This window comes from Onychomys torridus, chromosome 2 (genome assembly GCF_903995425.1).
Source record: "Onychomys torridus chromosome 2, mOncTor1.1, whole genome shotgun sequence".
Taxonomy (NCBI): Eukaryota; Metazoa; Chordata; class Mammalia; order Rodentia; family Cricetidae; genus Onychomys; species Onychomys torridus.
In genome coordinates, this window is record NC_050444.1 from 129,301,677 (window position 1) to 129,316,774 (window position 15,098).

Genomic DNA, 15,098 nt, shown 5'->3' on the forward strand with positions numbered 1-15,098 from the left:
ATCCCCAGGGAGGAAAAGGAGTACATGGGGTCCAGGAGGAGCCATGGACTTCTGACTCTACCCATGGCATTTCTTTGAAGAGGTAGGACGTGAATTAAACAGTGGAAGATCTGAGTGGCGAAGGCTCTCTGGTGACTGTATATTTGTTAGGTAGTTTTTTCTTCCTTTATGTCTATTGGAAACATTGTCTTTTCTTCCTTTCCCGCCCTGCCTGGTGCTAGGGATTGAACCCAGGACTTTATGTGCCCTATACAGGGCCTCTATCACTGGCCTTGAAGTGCTTCATTTAAGACAAAATGAAAACAGACTGACTGAAAACCCACATGAACCATTCAAGGAAATCTACTGAATCTTACCATGATTAACCTTTCCATCATCCCAAGGCTCATTATCCCCATTTTACAACTGAGGAAACAGGTTCAGAGAGGGCAAACCACTTGCCTAGGACCCCACAGCTGTTCCGTGGATGGTCTGAGCTTTGGACTCTGGCATACATGACCCTCTGTCCCCTACTTCTCCCCATTGTGCTGAGCTGCCTTAAATAGTCTATAATGAGTTATTTACTTAAGCTGTCTTAAGTCAAATATAATGAGTTCAAGCACCAGACAAGAAGACATACGTCAACTGGGATAAATTCTGCCTCTCACCAGCAACCTGTGGCCTGAGAAGACCTACCTGAGCGGCACTCATCCTGCCTGCAAAATGCAACTGTGACATCGCTTCTCAGGGTAGTTTGTCAGCATCACTATTTCTTGCTAAGCTATTTGCAAGGCCCTACACTTTACTATGAGTATACTTGGGATGCTCACTACCAAGCTGTAGAAGAACAAGACTCACTCCAGGCAGTTAGCAAAGTGACTCGGTTTCTCTGACTTGGGAAAACATTTCTTTTTTTTCTTTTTTTTTTCTTTTTTTTTTTTTTTTGGAGCTGAGGATCGAACCCAGGCCTTGCGCTTGCTAGGCAACCTGACCATAGCCTTGAGACAGCATATTGGGAAAACATCTCTAATCATTTGTATCTGGATTATGAAACTTCAAAGCAAGGATGTCCTAGGTCATCTCCCATTCTGTCAGTGACATAAGAGAAGAGGAAAGAAGAGGGTATAAGAAGGTCTCCTGAGGGGCCCAAGAGGTGGCCCAGTAGGCAAGAGCACTTGCACAAGCATGAGGACCTGAGTTCCAATCCCCAGCACCCTGGAACAACCCAGGCCTGGCTGTGCTATTTGTGCCTCTAACTCCAGAGCTGTGGGGGATGGATGCAAAAGGATGCTGGGGCTTGCTGGCTGCCAGCCAAGCTGCAGTCAGTGACAGACTCTGCTCAAGAGAATAAGGAGGACAGTGACTGAGCAGGACACCTGGTGTCCTCCTCTGACCTCTGTGCATTGTTATGACTACTATGAGCACACACACACACACACACACACACACACACACACACACAAATTAAGAACATGTTGGGGGCCAGGCAGTGGTAGCACATGCTTTTAATCCCAGCACTCAGGAGGCAGAGGCAGGCAGATATCTGTGAGTTTGAGGCCAGGCTGGACTACAGAGGGAGTTCCAGGAAAGGCGCAAAACTACACAGAGAAACCCTGTCTCGGGGGGGGGGGGGGGGGGGGGGGGGATGTTGCATACTCTTCAGTAGCCCATCTCCATCTTCCAGGTTGTCCCCTGACTGTTTCTAATTCTATAGACAATAGGTATTGTGCTAAGGATACATCTCTTTTCCTTTCATGCTCAAGAGCCCACCTTCATTTGACTTGCCCAAAATAACACAGCCAGCAAGTGGTACCATTGTAATCTGTATGTGTCTTTGTGACCTTCAAAGCCCTGTTTATAGTTGTCATATCCTATGAAATGTTTAGATGCTAACATGAGACCAGAGAGGGAAAGAAACAGTTATGGTCTTTGCAAGCCATTTGAGGTCCTTACAGGCAGTGGAAGCCCTTCAGGGATTAAACAGGGAAAGACATGGAGAAAATCCACTCAAGCTGAAGAAGAAGCAAAGCAAGAATGAGAGAACCCAGATAGGAGGTTGTCGCAGTTGGCCATGCAACGAGGACTTGGTCTTTGGGAGGGCGAGAGGGGAAACAGAGCTGTCCTGCAGGGCTAGTTAATTAACTGTTAGGGGGTGGGTGGGTAGGTGGATGGATGGGTGGATGGTGAGATTTAGAAGGAGAGAAGAAGAATTAGATGATGGCTCCCAGAGCATCCAGCCAATACATCACTGTGTAGACCAGGAGCTTGGCTTCCAGAGAAGCTTTTAAGTTCTTCCTTTCATGACCTTCCTGGTTCTGAGATGAGTGTAAAGTTAAGGGTCAGATACTATGAAATCTCATCTGAGTTATCTCTCTCGGACTCAAAGCCCAGTGGCAGCCGCCCTGTGGAGACCTGCTACACCTAGCATCCCTCTGGAAAGAGATGCAGGGCAGTGGGAAGCAGGCCTGTCCAAACACAGATGCTGCTTGGAGGGGGACCCAATATGTACCTGTAAATATTGATCCTGCCCTTTGGCCAGCTCAGGCCACTGCTGGACAATGCCGGGGCCCATTGGTGGGTTTGGGCCCCAGGCTGCAAGCTGAGGAATGTGGATGTCCAGGAGCATGTGTTTGCTCATCCTCCCAAGCTTGACATTCCCCAGTGTGACCAGTCTCCAGGGAGTGGCCCTCAGCCCCAGCCACAACCAAGTCCCTGTTCAGGATATTGGCACAGTAGCCACTCTGCTTAGCTAGCATTCATTAAGAAAGGCTTTTTCTCTGTTAAGCCTGTTTCTAGTCTCCCCTACCCTTCCCCTTTACCTGCCTTGCCACCTCTGGCTGCTTTGGGAAGCCATAGAGGTGAAATTTAATATCAAAGAGAACTTGAGACTTGAACAGGTCTTTCAAAGAGGTGTTAGTCACCGTCATTCATTTTGAGGGTTACCAAGTAAAGCTCACTGGAAAGCGTAGCTTTGGGGCAGACATATGTGTAAATACATTCAATGTGCCAGGACAAGGTCGGGCAGATATTCTCATCAGAGCATCACCCCCATCCTAGCCCATCACCTGCAGACTAGAGATAATTGTGCCTGCACCTCCTAGACAAAGTCACAGAGTTTGTAATCAATGCTGTGAACACAACAGGAGTGACAAAGCACAGAGGACACTGGGACAATCACAGTGGCTGTGTAGGTCCACTGGTGCTGCAAGAGAGCAGCAGTTCCCAGGGGGCTCTAGCCAGACATGACCGGAAGGGGTGGCCCTACTGAACTTCGGGAAAGGCCAGGATTCTTGGCGCTGTGTGGACACATGGGACCCGTTTTCAGCTTTCAGAACAGGCTCACACCATTCAAAAGGAATCATGAAAATGAATCCCACAGTGGGTCGGGAGGTGGGGAGGCCGAAACTCAATTCCCTTCATGCTCCGTTAGATTACTTTGGCCTGGAATTCCTCAGCTCCAAGACACCAACAAAGGCTGCCTTAGAGTCCTTATGTACATACAGTTCCTTGGGGCAAGATCCCCTCGGGTTGTAAGCTGCAGCAGCTCTGCCCTGATGCCTCTCAGCCTCATCTGGGTCCAGATGTCATTCCTGAGACTCATCAAGGTTTCTTAGGTATTTGGATTAGGGGTTATCCTGTGGGCAGTTTCTGTCTTTGTGTTTAGCCTCCCAAGATGAGCAGTGAGCACAGAGCTCTGAGGTGACCCAATAGTGTCCCCAGCAGTTGCCTGTACTGCCTTCTGTTTTTCCTTTTGTCATTTCTAAGACACTTTTCAGGGGCCACTATGCTAGTCACATTGATTGAGAGCATAGATTATAGAACCAAATAGCCATGGTTTAAGTCTTACCTCTGCCACATGGTAACAGAATGGCCCCAGGCTTTTCCCTTGACTTCTCCAGTCCTCGGCTTCCTCAATAGTTCCTGCCTCCGAGGGTAAAGTGGAAGTTTCTGGAGAGTGAGACAAGTAGAGAGATGTCTTCATGTCTGATATAGTCACTCCTTGGTGTCTATCTGCAGGAACAGGTTCCAGGACATAAAGTCCTGCTAATAAAAATGGCACAGTATTTGCATATAACCCACACACATCTTCCTGAATACTTATAAACTACCTATAGATTACCTAGACTATGTAATACAATGTAAATGCTATGTAAATTGTTAATATACTGTGTTATTTAAAGAATTTTGACAAGGAAAAAAGCCTGTCTATAGTCAGTATAGATGCTGGTTTTTCAGTCCATGGTGGATTGAACCTGCCGTTTGTCTCATGGAGTCATACAATCGCCCTAGGAAGTTGGGATTGATGTTCCCATTGTCATTGGGAACAACAGGTACCATTTACCTAAGCATATGACAAAGGCCTTCAACAGGAGCCTCCAACTCCAGAAAAACACCTGACATTGTTTTATCTCAAGTACAAATTCAGCCCAAGTGGTAGAGAGCTCAGGGCCCTAGGTTCAATCCTCAGTAGTAGGGAAAAAATAAAACTCCAAAATTCTCAGTTCCTGGCTGAGCTTAACAAATCTTCCTCTCTCCAGGTGTCTCCCCATCCATGAGGACCCACATCCACTCTGTCTCTACCTCTGACCCTACCCTCTGCAGGTTTAAGGCATTCCTGGAGTCTCCTTAGGCCCCAGAGGCCTTTATTTAAGGGGCTAGGTACCCATTTTGGTCATGTATATATTCATTGTATTTGAGGGGCTGACAGGCTACTTCAGTTCTCAAGAGCTAGAGTGAGGGTGGGCATGGGATAGGAAAAAGGAACAAGTGTATATATGATGCAGGCCAGGGGAGACTTCCCAAAGTGGGGAAGGGAGCTGAGCTGAGACTTGGATGGATGTGGACCACAAGTGTAAGCGCCGAGGCAGGAAAAGGAAAAGAAATGCTTGGGTGTCAGAAAGGATGGATCTGCGGGTGGCATGCAGCCTCGCTCTGGTTTGATGAGATCACACTGGTTCCTCTCTCTTCTGTCTTCTGCACCAGCCTGGGAGGGCTCAGTCTAACCCACACTGTCCTCTGAGGAGGTGCCCTGGTCTGTCTGAGAACTCTCCTCCTCTCTTTAAGAGCCTTAGCAATAGTGTCTTCTGGGGAAAGCTCAGCCTGCTCCATGTTAGAAATGGCTTCAAGAACGTGCCCACAACCTGTCCATCAGGGAAGCAGGGAAGCCGGGTGGCCATCCTCCACTTTCTGTCCTGGGTGGTCCAGAGGGGAGCATGCATTCCTCAGCCTGTGTTGTGCAGAATGGGACTGCAGGCCAGAGAACTTTCAGCAAAAAGGAAAAAAAAAAAAAAATGCACTGCAGCTGGAAGTCACCAGGAACATTTCAGAATGGGGAGATGTGGATATGGCTGGAACAGCCTGAGGCCCTATCTGTTCACTGTACATGAGCCCTTACCCACGTGTGTGTGTGTGTGTGTGTGTGTGTGTGTGTGTGTGTGTGTGTGTGTGTTTGGTGTGCATGCACATCCTCAACACAGGCCTAAATAGGCACTTTGGCAAATGAATGTTCATTAAAGCAGAGAATCTGGATTCATAGACTTCTGCTCTTTCAAGGCTTAAAGAGGTCCCTTGAGGTCACTTTGGTCAAGCTGCCATATTATGTGATGCTGGAGTCTTTCCTCAGCTTCCAGCAGTAGCTAAAATACCGCCCTTGCTGATAAGCTTAGCACTGTTAAGAATAGCCTACTCCCTCCTGAGACAGAACTGAGCATGAGAAAGTCCTCTGTCAACTGTCACTCTGTGGTGTCCAGACCTTTGCTCCCGGCTTGGACAAAGAGGGCTGAGTTACCTCTTTCAGGAAGTTTATAGCACCCTCTGGGGACTTGTGACCTATGGAAGACTCCCAGAAGTCACACCTTCTATGCTGTGTTCCAGTGACACCATTGTCTGCAGTCCAGTCACCTCCCAGCTGAGGGTGGGAAGTAGAATTTCTTCTACATAAACAAGTAGCTCAAAGACTCTAGGCAAGGGAATTTGCCCTGAGTAAATGCCTTGGGTTTTGCAATTCTCCTGTGAGTCTGTGGGCCAGTACTGGCCGGGCCAGAAGCTTATTCTGGAAGGAATAAGCCTATGAACCCCTGGTTTGAGCCAAATATCACATCAGGGGATTTTACTTTTGGCTGCAAGGAGTGGGGAACTGAGCAAGAACACAGTTGTGTAAGGCCAAGTGCTGACCACAGCTGTAACAAAGGCGCTAGGAGCCAAGCTTCCTCGGGGGCCAGCTTGGCCTCCCCTCCTCTGCTGCAGAGCTAGCCATTCAGACCCTTCAGTGGAACACCAGCAAAGACTCACAGTGTCGGGTGCCGAATGGAAATCTGCAGTGTGGCTCCTGGCTGTTAGGGCCTTTGAGACATGCCCACTAGTCAGTGGGGGAAGAAGTCTGGAGTGGGAAGCAAAAGACTCAGGTTCAAGTCTCATCTGGCAGCTTGGATAAAGTGGTGTTTTATTCTGCTGGAACTGCTATAGCAAGGTACCACAGACTGGACGGCATTATCAGTTGGAACTTATTTCCTAGAGGTGGACTCCAAAGTCCAGGGGCTAGTGGAGCTGGTTTCCTCTAAGGCCTCTCTCCTTGAATCACAGACAGCAATCCTCTTGTCTCTTCACATTGTGGTCCTGCTGTACACACTCCTGGAGTCTATGTGTCCCAATCTCCTTTCATAAAGATGACAGTCAGGTTGGATTAGGAGCCACCCTAAGGACCTCATATTAGAGTTACCAGGAGAACATTCCATGTCAAAAAACAAAAACAAAAAAACGACATCATAAGCTAGGATGAGAGGACACAGGCCAACCTATAATATCCACTTAATAGCTTTGGTTCTCAGTGGTTTTCTGTAATCAGGACTGGTGTAAAGCTCATATTAGGCAGCACACATGACACTTTCCATAGGTTATATGACTGCATTAAAAAATTGATGAAGGCTGTAGTGATATTTCTGTAGGGGAGAGACTGAGGGGCATGTGACTGTCTGAGAAGACAGACAGACCCTCCACTTTTCACGAGGGCCCATTGTCGGCAAGAGCCAGGATTTTTAGGGATATGGCCTTGGACCTTGGCAGCCATGACTCACCAGCACTGCTGTACATGGGAGGGAGGGAGGGCAGCTAGGAAATCCCACTAGCTTGAGGGTAAAGTGACCTTGACTTGCTTTTCTGCTCTTCCAGATCTCTATCCCAGCATTCATGGAATGCTTCTAGGCCCTTGGCATCCTCGTTTCTTCCAGGGGCAAGGAAAAAATAGTCTAAAAGAGGTGTGTGTGCTGATGACATCCATCACAGAGGTGGGAAGCGGAAGTTGTCTTCAGGGGTTAGGGCTGGGCTCTGTTAGGACTATGACATTATAACCCCAAATCCCCTGTGGGCCTAGGATGGGGTCCATGTCTACACAGTGCAGCACAATCTCTGACCCTGGTTACATGTAGACTTGGAGAGATGGGAGTGGAATAATTAAGAATCCCACCTAAAACTGAGGACACCACTTTGTGGACCCCATTTCTTCTCAGTGCCATGCTTCTTATTAAGCCAAATTGCTGAACAAATCAGTCTACCCCTTATCAGAGCAAAGAACTCCTGTCCCCCAACTGTGTTTTGTGGTCTGAAGGCCAGGGCCCAGGGCAGAAGGCCACCTTCTCTTTCTGTTGGGAGCAGCAGAGAATAGTGTGGGCAGTGCAATCATGAGAGATGGTATCTCCACAAAGCTCTGTCCCAAGCTGCAGGCTTGGTAGCTCAGGTAGCCAAATTTATGGCTTCAGCCCCACCCCGTGTCATTAATAAAGTAAAATTAGCCCTCTCTAGATGAGGACATTTTTGACTGGAGTCTGAGAGCTGTAATGAGGAGCTATCAAAGCTCCAACGTGCCATGTGAATTTTATATGCCCTGTTTCCTACAAGTTCTGAACAGCTCAGCCAATTTATAAGGTAATGATTTTTCCATCCATAATTTCTTTCGTATGATTTTTGTAATGTGGACAATTTCCCTCCTGACTCGGCTTCACACGGCCTAGTTGAGTGGATTAAAGTGGGCCAGGGTCTGGGGGATTCTTCTGAAGCCAAGAACAATGTGGTAGAGCCGCTATGTACACACACATGTGCTGCCTTCTGCAGCCACCTTGAACTTCATCACTTGGGGGCTTCAGTTTTCCCATCTGTCCTGTGGGACAGCACTTGTTGAGTCAATCTGTGTAACTGTGTCATGAGTTCTTTCCTTTCAACTCTGTCCTTTGTGTCAGGCATTTCATCCCATGTCAGGCACTGTGCTGATACTGGGAACATAAAGGTAGTCAAATTATAACCCGACACCCAGAGGGGTTAGATACATGAATGCAGGTTCATGAGAACACAGGCAATAAATTCTGGGGGTGGAATAAGCTTGCATTGCATATCACAGAGAATGAAGTCTACCTGCTTGGTCAGGGAGATCGTTTTAAACATTCTCCAGTGTCCTGTTCAGCCCTTGATGGCACCTTGGGAATAGACATAGATGACCTGAGTGCAGGGCCGTCTCCAAAGGACACACACACACACACACACACACACACACACACACACACACACATACACACACACTTCTGAGGGAGAATTGTTTCCAGGAAAAGCCTTTATTCTCTCTCCCATTCGCCCTTCCCAAGGCCAGTGCCTGTCCAGATGGGTAGCTGGAGAGGGGACAGGGGCAAAAATCTCTGGGAGGAGCTCATTCACACTCATAAATCTGCTACTCTTCATCCTTTGATCCAAACACTCCTTTTTCCCCAGGATCAATGCCCATGAGGCAGTTAGTAAGCCAAGGGTCAAAGGGCACTTTCGGTTGTTTCTATATGTATAGAAACACACACACACACACACACACACACACACACACACACACACACACACACACATGCACACACATACTTTAACTTAACCTGGCCCAAATGAGGCAAAGACAGAATGTCTTAAAGCATGTGAATCATCCCCAGCATGCTTCGGCGCTGGGGTCCCATTTAGATATCACCTATTGTCCACTTGGTGGCTCAGCAGGGTTTGAATTGTAAGACACCACCGAGTCCCAGACATTCAGTCTGCAGGATCCACTGGGCCCATGCAAGGATTGACCAAGCATTCCTGAGACCCAGCCCCCATAGTCCATGCACCTCACTGTCTCCCTGCCTCTACCAGGTACTCAGAGAGAGGGTGGCTATCAGCACCTTTGGTGGGTGAGGAAGAAAGCCCAGAATAATCACATCCCAGAACTGGAGCTTTCTGACTCCTAGAAGGGTGCTCACTGTTCCTGCATGTGCTGCTCTTGTTGCTGAGCCCACATGGCAGATACACTCACTGGGCAGTGGGGCCCACATGAACCAGCCTGGAGGAAGAGGGGGGTGGCCATGGGCAGCTCTTGGCACCCCTCTTTTCCACTTCTCAGAAGTTAGTGCATTTCCCTTGGAAAAAAAAAGCCACTTCAGCTTTCCTGTAATAAAGTTTTCTAATTAATGGAGAGAAGCATGCTGGATGCATTAACCGCATCTTAGCTGTGGACTGCCCACCCCTGCTAAGCTCCTTCGCTGAGAGGTTTTAGGAATCTTTGCACAGCAGCTGTTAAAGTACTGCCTGAGAGCCAGACATAAGCTTAGGACTGGTCACATACTCAGACATCCTTATAAGATCACAGCCCCCTTCTGACCTTCCCAGGTCACAGAGGACTCGGGAGAGAAGAGACCCACTATGTAAGTTCAGAATAAAGCTAGTTCGTTCACTAGGCATTTACTGAGCACCTATCATGCGTCAGGCATTGCTGTGGGCATTTCACTAGCTAACATATTCATATCCCTTAAGAAATTCACAGTTTAATGGGGATAAAACATATTAGGAGTTAATTACTTGCATTCTAAAAACATATCTTCCACTGCCCAGAAATAACAGTTTTTAAACCACATCACCTCTTGTTACATGCTCTCGGGCCAAAAGGCAGACCTTAAACATTCACTAATATCTGCTACACAAGCTGGAGGAAGGATGGCATGTTTATTACTAGCCCCACTGCCAATAACAAGCTCTGGATGAAAGTTCCCTGCTCCTTCTCCCAACATCATGGGTTAGTAGCTGGGTAACCATGAACAAATTACCTTTCCTCTCTGAACTGTGTCTCAGGAAACACAACAGGAGACTAGCAGACTGTTGTCATAGTGTGTTTTGAGGTTTAGCAGTCATCTGCCCTGTAAAGCACTTAAGCCAATGCCAGACACTTTAATGAGAGCAAGAAGAGGTGCTCACTACTGTAGCCATTATTATCCTGGTATCAAAGAGGAAGAAACTATGGGTTGGGGGGGGGGGGGGTGTGTGGCATGTGTGGTTAGACCTGAGTCTTAGCTGCTAACAGGGGGTCCTAACTGGCCTTCAGTTTACCACCATGCTAAAGGACCTGCTACTCTTTCTGCCAGGTCAAGTTGAAGTTGAGCTTTGTTTCGGGGTAGATGAGTCCTTGGGACCCAGTCAGGCAAGGCTGCTCACCAACACACACCTGAACCGTATCTAGAGATTGATGAATGGGGACAAAGGTTCTGAGCAGATGTCTGTGTCAGATAAAAATCCTAGCCTACCTCCCCTCCCGTCTGAGAAGATACTACCCTCCAGAGAAGATCTGCCCAGGTACACTTCTTCCTGTACAGAGCTTCCATTCTTACATTCAGATAACCTGAGGGTCAGAGGTTCTGAGAATCTTAGTCAAAACATCGGGACTCCTGTGACAGTCCCAGTAGAGAATGCAGCCAATCCCTGGGCTGCTCGTGTACCTCCCTTGCCTAGAATTCTCTTGCCCCCATCTTGTCTGTTGAACTCTTATGCTTGAACATCCAGTAGACTCTCCTAAATTCCAGATGAAGTCACATCTGGGCACAGCAAAAGGCAAGAGCTCACTCATCTCAGAGAATGGCCCAATAGAAGGTGGTTGAAGTGATACAGATTGAGCAGAAGGACGGAATGGTGTCAGGGCAATAGGCACAAGGCTCTGAAATAACACAACCAAATGACACAGAAAAGATAGGCTTCATAGCAGGGCCACCAGCCAGCTCTGGACTGGTCTCAAGTCCTCTGGACCTTGTCTAAGAAGGAGGCCCCAAGAACATGGACACACATGGCTCTTGTGGGCTCCCAGAGAAAGAGACCCATTCAAAGGGTGACCTGTAAAACCTTTTGGCTCATACTCATGGGCTTATATCACTCTTAAAAATGTGGTCAGTGTGGTGTTATTACATGGGAGCTTCAGGGGACGGTGGCATGATTTACTTGGGTAATTAACTGGTTGCTGTGCCCAAACTCTAAGCAAACGTAGCGCATTTGGGTGAAGTGACCTGCTTCCGAGCTCCACCTTTTCTTGTGGGGCTCAAGGACAGTCTAGGAATTAGGAAGGAAGGCAAATTCTACAAGGGCCCCAGATCAGAACCAAGATGGGAGCCCCATAGAGAGGTCCTTCGGCCATGCCTCTCCGTTTCCAAACAGAGCCACTCGGAGTTGGCATCATGAGAAAGACAACCGACACTGGGCTCTGTCCCCTCTCCTCCCAGGTTCCATGTACCCCCCTGCTACCTTTCCCTGTGGAGGTGTCATACAGCCAGTGGCCTTTGCCTGAGTTGTCAGGTTTCCCCTCTGTCCCTGATCTCTAAATGCTAATGCATCAGAGCCATCTCCTCAAACCTCTTCTCTCCTCTGCCTTTGTTTACCTTCAGAGTCATCGTCTCAGTTCCCATCTCCATCTTGGCCTTCCTTCCTAGACACAAGACTTTGCCTCTAGCGGCCTCATCATCACCTCCACCTGCTTTTCCCGCAGGCACTTCCAAAAGAGTACATCCCAAGTTGAGCTTCTGACAAGCCCCCGACTACCCCCACGCTGCTTCACCCACAGTCTCTGTATCAGGAAGTGGGCCTCCTCCCACAGTCACTAGCACAACACAGCCAGATTCACCCTCAGCTCCTCCCTTCCTGGCACCGTATTTCCAGTTTGTCAGCAAATCCTATTGGCTGTACTTTCCAGGTGTTACCCAGAGCATCCGCAGCTCACATTCTCTCCCACCAGCTCCCCAGTCCAAAGCCCCCGCCCCGCCCCTGGGATCACTGCAGCAGCCTGCGCTTTCAGCTTCTACTCTTGCCATTTATATCTGTCCTCCAAAAGACAGGCGGAGAGGCTTTTATAATGCAATGGCATATGTAGCTCAGTGGTGGAGCCCTTGCTTCTCACTGAGGCCCTGGTTCAAATCCAGCCACTGAAAGATACCAGCAGTGATAATAATGACAATAGCACAATACAATGCCAATCAGATCGTATTACCTGTAGCTAAAATGCCTCGAAGAGCTTCCTTCTTGCCCAAGGAAAAACCTATGTCCTCCAAATAGCCCCCGAGTCCACATGATAATCAGGACCTTAATCAGTCCCCACATTGCTACCACTCTGCCCTCACCGTATGCCCCCTTTCCTAGCCTCTTCACTGTGCACAGCTCCTCTGTCCGCTTGCTGTCCTTCACATGGGCTTGCCGTGCTCTGTCTAGAGCATTCTTTAGATAACTTCGTGGTTGCTATCTCTCTCCCTCTATTACTTTCGTCTCAGTAAAGGCTTCCCTGCCCACTTGACTAAAACAGCACACACACCCCAAACACATACACCCTGAACCTCCATCTCCCTTGGTGTTTCTCCACAGAGGTTCTCGGCATGTAGAATATTGACTTGCTGGCCCCGATTCCTCCATTAAAATGGTACCTGAGTGTGGTAAAGTTGATTTCATTCACTGACATTTCTCTAGACTCCGAAATAGTTTCAAAGTGAGTGAGGCATGTTCGTTTGGATGAATCACCCTGATTAACGATTTTGTAAACACTGCAGAGGAGGAAAACAAAGCTCAGAGGGGGGAGCCACTTCGACACAGTTGCACAGGCAGCATGAGGCCACCGTGGGAACTCCCTTAATTTTGGCTGTATGCTTCTCCTGTCATAGAAAACACTTTTCTCTCCTGGAGTATGGAGCACCAAACCGTGGAAATGTTCCACAGGATCTGGTGCTGAGAGACAGAAGGATCTAGCTCTAGGAGGGGAGGACCTGGCAGAGGAAGAAAAGCAAGGTGGACGGTGAGGCAGGCTAGGGTGGAGTCCATGTGCTAGGCATGGCTCTCAACAGTGTAGTCCCTGAGCAAAGTCTAAGATGGCCAGATGAGTGGCCTGAAGCCATGGGCAGCCTTTGCCTTGCATTCCAGAGTTCTCTGCCAGTATTCATAGTCCACATGAGCCTTCACACAGAAAAGCTTGGAAAGGGAACCAAATGTCACACCAAGTCAAACCTCTCTGTACAGGGTTTTTAAGTATTCACAGTAGCCAGCCTTTTTGTCAATAGGGCAGAAGAAAAGTTTGGCTAGGCCCTGCAGGGTCTGTGCAGAGAGACCTGGCTCTGTTCACGTCCAACTCCAGAGGCTTCCAGTTTGTCCTTCCAGCTCTTTCCCAGCTGACTTTGTGTGCCTGGTGTGGGCCTGCCTGGGTGCCGCCATTGGGTTGTAGGCGTCTCTGAATGGGGCTTTCAGTTCTTTCTCCTCTCAAATTGCTTCTCTCTGAGAGCCTAGCTAGTAGGTGGTCATGACAATGAGTGAATGAAGACACAGTTCCAGGACTCAGGCTCTGACACGGACATTCCTGCAGTACAGATAATGATCTGAGAGGTCCATATCCAGGCAAGCAGAAGCCTCATCTTATTATTGTGGCTTCTGAACGTGTGTTGGGTTAAAGAGAAGATTGGCCTATCTTGAGAGATGATCTACATAAGGCAGACTGTGTGTAGATTCCAACAAGAAAGCCCTAAAGCCATACATCAGTCCCAATATGGGTCCTGAGAATGGTTCTATTGTGTAGGCCTTGCATCCTAGCATTCAGAAAACCCAGGAAGAGAAATATGACCAGATGATGGCCACAGCCATAGAGCTTGAGAGCCATCCCATGCTACCCTGAAGCAGTGGATTTTTCTCTACTTCCTAGTCCTTGAGAAATGTCATCATGCCCCAAGTTGATTTCTTCTCCCTGGGCCCCAATTTAGGCAGAAGCTGTGCTGCCAACAGGGAAGTTGGAGCTCATAACTCAGCTGTGGGCTAGGCCTGGGGGGCCTGATTCCAATTAAAGATGTCAAATGTATTTATGGATTATGCAATCAACAGGTATGCAGCAGCCTCGATAGCCGACAGGCCACCCTGAAGATAGGCCTGTAATTAATTAATCCCAGTGGGTCTGCCAAGTTCTGCTTCCAGAATGAGTCCTTGTGCTCAGAGGGATACAGGGGACCGGGACTTACTTCTGATCCTATCTTGTAGAGAGAGACAAGGAGCTGGGCCTAGAGAGTCTATCTGAGCAGAGAAAAGAACGACAGACAGACATGGGGGTATGGGCTTGAGTCATGGTGGGTCACTTGCCAGACAGAGGGGTGACCTGGAACAAGTCAACAGAAGCCCTGAAATTGGACAGGTGGGTACACACTTCAAGAGGCAGTGTCTATGGAAGGGCTACACCCAGTGGGTGCCCACTTATTGTTGAATGAATGAAAGAACAGCCTGGGAGAGGACTTGCTTCACTTCAGCTGACAGCAGCCCATCGGCAGACAACAGTGACTGCTATGGAAAGAGGCACAAGCTCTTTAAAACTTATATCTGAGCCACACTTTCCTCCCTAGAATGGGCTTGCCAGGCCTGCCCTCTTGTCCTCCCCCCCTCCTTGAGCCCTTATGACTTGATGGGGACCCAGACAGAAGCCTCAGATTATTTGCTCAGCAGTTTGAGCTCTGGCCAAGTCCTGAGCTAGACCCCAGGCCCCAGGACTGAATCTAAAGACATGACTAACTCTCAAGGAGCTTCCATTCTACAAGATTGTGGGATGTCCATGCCAACTGAGACCAGCAGTGTGATAATAGTGACAGCAGCGAGTTCAGCTTTCTCCCTGCCAGAAGCTGTACCCAACAGTGCCCACTTGCCAGCTTGTCATCCTTGCCTTCCTCCTGCTGGGTAGACAGGTCTCCATTTGATGGCTGGAAAGAAGTCTCAGAGATAGATGAAGGACATGTGGTATGTGTTGACCATGTGGCTTTTGGAACCTGCTGGCAGAGGCTGTGGTAACAGCAGTG

The 15,098-nt window shown here is 48.5% G+C and overlaps 1 protein-coding gene and 1 long non-coding RNA gene across 2 annotated transcripts in view; one reads left to right on the forward strand and one right to left on the reverse strand.

The window, feature by feature from the left end:
• Positions 1–15,098, forward strand: part of Trabd2b (TraB domain containing 2B) — a 202,299-nt gene that overhangs the window by 119,587 nt on the left and 67,614 nt on the right. The window lies entirely within an intron of this gene.
• LOC118577215 overlaps positions 1–15,098 on the reverse strand; it is a 74,608-nt gene that overhangs the window by 51,406 nt on the left and 8,104 nt on the right. Inside the window, exon 2 of the long non-coding RNA XR_004944181.1 lies at positions 3,827–3,927. This is a non-coding gene — a long non-coding RNA (uncharacterized LOC118577215). The remainder of the gene's footprint in view (positions 1–3,826; positions 3,928–15,098) is intronic.